Below are 7,494 nucleotides of genomic sequence, written 5' to 3' on the forward strand. Positions count from 1 at the left end.
TAAACTTGTTTTTTGGATATTCTACAAACAAAAATGATCCTGTGTATGATGTGAATAAAACATGCAACAAAAGCAATTGACTCCACAAAGAAATGGTGTAAATTACAACTCTAATACATAAATAATACACCAAATGATCATGCGGACCAGAGATTGTGCACCAGGATTCTTTTTTAGCGTGTTATTTGCTGCACCAAACTATTGGAACCCCATCAACTTGATCATTAAAAGCTTTAGTGTGATAATACGAAATCAGATGCAAACTTGACATCAATCGTCGAACGTCAAGCAAATAGTTTTAGTGGTCTCACAGACGGTATTCATCACATATAAGCCCATAAGAAGACACATGATGCCAAGAGTGTCATGATTGGCTGTAGTAGAGAGATAACTGACCTAAAACAAGCATTTGGCAACCATGGGTAGGCATCAGGAGGTGGCATGACACAGTTATCGCCATTGAAATAAATCCTCCGTGGAAAAGCCCATCCCTTTTCGAAAGTGAAAGTCGATGCTTCTTTTCTGAATAATAGTTCTGATTGCACGTTCCCAAGAGGACCGGCTTCATTGAGGAAATCATTATAGAACTTAAGTCCCCATAACATGGCAGTATCATCTGCATGAGAAAAGTTAATCCTATTCAGTTAATGAAGGATTCTGGAAATGAAATGATGCTACTACCATGAAATAATTAACGGTGAACTTTGACTTACTTAAGCCGGCATATGGAGTTAATGGTTTGTAATTGAAGCTGAAAAGTTGTGTAAGATTGTCAAAGTTGGGATGTTGCACAACAATATTCCACTGCGAGTAATTCATTGCATAATTGAAATCGGTGATCGTGATCTTCACACGCCAGTATTCCTTGTAGTTGAGCTTAACATGCCAGTGGATTCGAACTGGACACATATGGCTTGTACACTGAAGCATAGGTGCATAGGTGCATTGGTAGATTTGCCTGGACCCGAAACAGCAGAAGCTAAATGTGAAGACTTTTCACTTCAAGGTGCAATCACCAAAAAAATAAATACAACCGCAAAATGTTAAAGAACAATTAGAGGGAAAGGGACAGAACAAACGAGAAAACTTACTTTACACAACTCCCAGAATCGGTTGCGTTATTACAGCCGCAAGCACACATTGGGCAACTCACAATGGTGTTGTTATAGAAGGAAGAGAGCGAGACGCAACACGTAGGTGTCTTCTAAGCCAGGAATTGAGAATATGTGCATGTAACATTCCATGTCACTGCAATTAAATGCAGTTAAGATGAGACTTAACTCAGAAGATCATTCCTCCAGGCTGAATTATAACTAATAAAAAATAACTTACTCGTAGCTTGTGTTATTCTCCTTTTATCGGCCGTTATGAATTTAGTCGGTTTCCCATCCTTTGCAGGCCCACAAGTATATCCCGGACCTGGTGCTTTCAGGGTAAAGTTTCTAGGCACTCTCACAGTTCTGTTAGTCGTTCCTGCAGCGCCTACACTAACCTGAAATGAGCTTGCTGCATTGCCAGGGTCTTGAACCCATGAATTTAACACCCCGCCTTTGCAGCAATTTGCAATCTGCTGGTTATAAGGAGTTCCGGACAATAAATCCACAACAGTGGGATCCTTTTTCCAGCAATGCTGGACATTTCCTTTGTACTTTGAACAATCCCCTTGCTCTGTAGTCTGGGCTCCCATCATGCTCCATATTACTTCCTTTTTGGCCCATGTCCACCCTAATGTCTAACCGGGTGCCTGAATATGGATACTGTTGGAAATTGTACATTGTAACAACAGCCTGCCAAATTCGTATGGAGGATAAATAACATTATCAATCATAAGAAGTAAAAGATAACTTTTTCAACTGCAAAATAAAAAATCATGGAACTGCAATGCTGAATTGGCATGTTTTCACCTCAAACGTCATAAGCTCTGAATGTTTTGAAGAAGAATCTATAATTTTATTGAGATTCAAAAGAAAATGGAAAACACAAAAAGCAATGTGGCATCGATTGTTCTTTAGGCGGTTGTATATAACGTATACGTAAGTATGTATGTATAAGCGATGTTTATTGAAACTTTAAATTAGATCACACATCATGGTAAAAAGAATGCTTTGATATCTAAACTTCTGGTAGAAAGTTGGTTCTGTGAAGGTAAGTCCTTAGCCTTTTGTAACATAAAAGAAAATGGAGCCCCAGTAACACTCACAACATAGCCATCCGGGGTCCAGCTTATTACATCCCATTTGATAGTGATATTGCCGGTTGGATCAAGCGCATCATAAGCATCTGCAGAAGCAACCAAGAAAAGATCTCAAAACTACAAATTACAAGACATTCATCGTTGAGTTTTGAATGAAAACCATTGATGATGATTTAGATCTGGAACTGGATCGAAATCCAAAATAAACATGAAAAAGATAGAAGTATGCACATCGATAGAGGCTTTCCCTTTCGGCCTCGGCCCCGATCCCGATATAGTCATAGACCATTGGTCTGTCAAGCATTACCGAATAGAATGAACACACACAGGATCCAAATAAGAAGCGAAATGCTAAGATAGCCTAATGGCAAAGATGTAAAGCAGATTCATAATTCCATGAGCTATGATTGTTATGATGTTGACTTCAATTCCAAGTTTCAATAAGCATCTCTTGCATTATGACACTATATCAGTTAACACTGACCGTACAATTTAACATACACTTTTGACTGCACAGATCTAAATTAATTGGAAAAAAACACATAAATCTTGTGTTCAACACTTCACCTCTGTAATTAGTCTATTCTTCCTGTCTTTGATACTCAAAAAACCCCAAATTAGGTAGTTTTTGAACAAGCATGGAGACAGTAAATGATGCAAAATCAGATAATTGAGTCCAACTTTCCAAATCAAATCAACACACCGTATAAAGGAACTACTAAGATCAAGTTATGAAGCTAATTTCAACAACCCAATTTGCATTTTACCTCAACAAACTCAAATCCCAGAACTAAAACAGTGAAAACAAACAAGCTTAAGAAAAACCCAGCTTTAGCTTTAAAAAAAATGTTATCTTTAACGTTGAAGGGTTACCGGTAGAAGTGAAAGTGGAGCAGGAAAACAAGACGAAGAACAAAACGGTGAAGCTGAGGAGCTTGGAAATGACAGTCTCCATGACTGTTGATGGATTAGCTTATCAGATCCTTTTCTTTATGAGGTGATTAAGCTTAAGAGCTGCACAGAAAAGAAAGATCTTCCTTACATCAAATGGAAAGACAGAACAGAACAGAACAGAACAGAACGGAACAGAACGGAACGGAACGGAGTTGTCCCAGAACATAACAGAGAGATTGTTTATTGAAAGATCATAAAAGCATCTCAGTACTGTGTCTGAGTATGAGACAGACAGAGATCCATCCATCCATCCATATGTGTGCAAGCTGTCAGTTACCACTCGTTGGTTAAACATGCAGCCTCGAGTCACCATCTTGCCCTTTCTTCAATTATTTCCCTTAACGAAATAGTTCGTTTTTAACTAATTGGAAAGTATATTATTAAAAAAAAAGCCTGATATAGGAGAAATTATTTCCCATAACGAAATATTTTATTTAGCTGGATTTACGAGATAATGTTGTGAGAAATTGAGATAGGGTATTTGCTATAGTTCGAATGAAGGTCGTCAGGTGGTCTGGGCGACCAATGAAAGTCGTCGGGTGGTCTGGGCGCCATGCCGTTTGAGTCTTCCTAGTCAAACAATAATTGTTTGGGTTAAATGCAAATTTGGTCCTCATAACTTTGCACTCTCATACATGTATTTATTTTAGTCACAAACAATTATAATTTAGTCATACATGTTTCTTGTTTATCCTATTTTAGTATGTATTTATTTTAAAATTGATTATTGGGATATCTTGTTTTGTATTTAGTATGTATTTATTTTAAAATTGATTATTGGGATATCTTGTTTTGTATTCAATAATTTTTATTTGTTCTACGTTTATTTATTTCGAGTATTTTTCACTATTTTTTAGTTTTATTTAGTTTTATTTTATATTGGAAAAATTTGCGAAATAATATCGTTGGTAGGGAGAAATAAATACATACTAAAATAGGATAAACAAGAAACATGTATGACTAAATTATAATTAAACATAAATACTAAACAGTGGCTAAAATAACATGTTTACAAATTTCATGGCCAATTTCGAAAATTAAGGAAAATATATAAAACACATGAAATCAGTGATTAAAATGAAAACTAAAAATATTATGATCAAAATGAAGCATACACAAACTTGACAGAATAAACAACTAGTGACTAAAATATATTATTAAAATACATGCCTGAAACAAAACATTAAAAATGTCACTAAATGATTAAACAAATAGATTACAAAGCATAGGGGGACCGAAAATGCTATTATCCCCTAAATATTAAAACACGCATATGAGAGTGTAAAGTTGTGAGGACCAAATTTGCATTTAACCCAAACAACTAGTGTTTAGTGTTTTGTTTGTGAAACAACCCGCATGACGCCCAGCATTGGTCGCCCAGACCACCTGGCGACCTTCATTGGTCGCCCAGATCACCTGGCGATCTATATTCGAACTGTAGCAAACACCTATCTCAACAATTAATTGTTGGAACGCGTTATCTCGTGAATTTTTTTTTCTCACAACATTATCTCGTAAATTCAGCCTATTTTATTTTTTAACGCTGTTATATTAAATTAATATTTTTATAATTATTTGAACATTAAATGATGTAATCTACTATTTTATCCTCCGTGTCGTAACAAACAGAGGGGTAACATTGGAATTGAACCCTATTTTACAGTTTGTATGTTGATTTAATCAATTTTTTTTTGTCTAAGTTATACCTCAAATTAATTTTTGTATTTTGAGATTTTTTTCGTTAAAAATATGTGTATAATGTTTCCAACATTATATTTTTAGGTACCTAGGTTGTAACGTCCGTTAAATTTAATTGTTATCTGACACATATCACACATATAAAATTTTAAAAAAATAAAATAAAATAATATCATAATTTAAAACTACCCCGAAATTTCACCATCGATCTGTGGCCTTCACCTTGGACACTATCAGAATCATCTCGCCTCAGCGACCAAAACTCAATCCTCACTCACCAAAATCCAACAAATATAGATGGTTAAATTTTCCTTCGTTATTTTTCGACGATTCCGACAACTACAATGGTCGTATTTATATGACTGCCACCAATGAATTCCTCACCATGCTCTGAACAAAATACAGCAGGTAATTCGGTTCAGTCGGCCACCGAATTAGTTCGGTTGGGAAACGGTTAATAAATTTTTTAGAATTTGGTTAACGGTTAATTCAGTTCGAAATCAATTAATTAGCCGAAATTAAATTTTAAATACATTATATATAACATATGGGCTCAGTTCAAACCATTTAAAACTCAATTAATAATGTAAGATCCAATAACTTTTAAACATAAATCAATATTAATTAATTTTAAAAAAATCATATAAAACTTTTATTTTATAATTATATATATTATTTAAATTAATTGTAAACTGTTTTTTGAATTAAAAAATATTCAATTTTTATATAAATTAGAAAATTTAAAAAATTTCGGTTAATTCGAAAATTAATCAAAATTTATTCGGTTAGGTTAATATTTTCAAAAAAAAGTTCGGTTCTGTTAACGGTTAAAGAAAAAAATTCGATTAATTCAGTTCGGTCGGCCACCGTTTTAACCGAATGAACCCCCCTAAGAACAACACGAGGAGTTTGATTTTTTTTTTTGAAAATTTTTCTTTTAAAAAAATATTTTTATCATTAAAAAATAAAAATATAACGATAAACCTCTAAAAATGTAACATAAAAAATGTTATATACTTATTTTTAATAAAAAATTATTTAAATACCAAAAATCAGTTTAAAGGTATAATTTAAGTAAAAAAAATGTATTAAGCCTTGTATATATTGTATAATGGTGTAATTGTACCGTCGGTGGGTGGGCTTGTTTACCAGGAGAAGGAGACGTTGTCCTCCAAATGCTATATTATTATTCCAACCACCAGGCTTAGCTATTTCTATTATTAATATATCATTCTTCTCGCCACAGTGTGGACCACATTTAATAAAAAATCTGCAATTTGTTGGAAAAAAATATGTCATGCACAATGTGACCCATTTCAATCGAGATTTTTGCCGACACTCATCTTCATTTTTTATTCGATTTTGGACTCCAAAACTACCATCCTTAGTTTCTTTTTATACTTCAAGCATCTTTCTTGCGGGAAAGGACAAAAAAGTAATTGTCTTCTTACATGGACTCCTCTTGGCCCTCCAAGCCATATTGTGTTTGCCAAGAATCACGCGAGACTTCAGCCTTTAACATAAAAGGGTTCGCACCCTCTAATCGAAACTCCGACCAACAAGTCCTCAGCCCCGACACCGGGATAACATCTACACGAACAGAGGCTGCCTTCTTATCCGATGAGATCGACTCGTCTGTTCGGTTTTCGGAAGGGGAACCCTGAGCACATGGGATGATCACAAGAGCTTAGTTCAACTAACTTGGCAAAGCATTGCCGCCTATGGGATCAGTACATATCGATTTTAAGATGAGACGAATGGTTCCAGTTGTTGTATAAGTTCATGATGAGCATACAGCATGTGACCATGTATACGTACCAATATCGAACACTGAAAGATGCCGCCTAGGCAACAGATAGGAAGCCGAAACCTAAAATGATCCGAATGCTTAGCCATCTACATTATCATTTCATCTCTTTCATATAGCATACGGAACTCTTTATCTCTAAACTTAGGCTAATTCCAACATCTTTAATCATATCGAGGAACAAAGATGTGCTCATCTTTACAATCTCTAACCAGTTGATCAACAAAATAGCAAAAATAGCCGGTTGATCACATTTACTGTAAGGGTGCGTTTGATTCACGGAATGTAAGATTATCAGTGGAAATAAAAGATTACCAGTGTGAATAAAAGATTACCAGGGAATAGGATTACTGGGAATGTTGTATTTTGTGTTTGGTTGGTTTAGCATGAATGCAATATTACCATGTTTGGTTAAAGAAATAAAAGATTATTGGAATGTATATTTGATTAAATTGTCCTTATTATATATTTGTTTTTTAACAACTTGAAAAATATTTATATATTTTCTTTAAAAAATTTAAATTCATAAAATTTATATATATATATATATTACAAATTTGAAAATATAAAAAGGTTTAATGAAAGGGTAAAATTTTATTTTAATCCCTAAACTTCATATAAAATTTTAATTATAGACTTTTTTTGTAAATCTAAAATAGTTTAAGGATAAATTTGTAATTTAACATTCGTAGAATTTTTATTATTCAATGACAGAATAAGAATATTTTTGAAAGAAATTTTTTTAAGGGCATTTTAGTCCAAAACACCGGTAATCCAACAATACCTAAGGAAAGAGAGGTAATTACATTCCCGGTAATATACTCCAAAAAATCTACTATTG

At 33.9% G+C, this 7,494-nt stretch overlaps 1 pseudogene; it reads right to left on the reverse strand.

Annotated features, from left to right (window-relative positions):
- Positions 1-23: 23 nt before the first annotated feature.
- On the reverse strand, positions 24-3,265 carry LOC120215949 (annotated as a pseudogene).
- Between the last annotated feature and the right edge of the window lie 4,229 nt (positions 3,266-7,494).

This window comes from Hibiscus syriacus, unplaced genomic scaffold, assembly GCF_006381635.1.
Source record: "Hibiscus syriacus cultivar Baekdansim isolate YM2019G1 unplaced genomic scaffold, ASM638163v2 tig00110156_pilon, whole genome shotgun sequence".
Lineage (NCBI taxonomy): Eukaryota > Viridiplantae > Streptophyta > Magnoliopsida > Malvales > Malvaceae > Hibiscus > Hibiscus syriacus.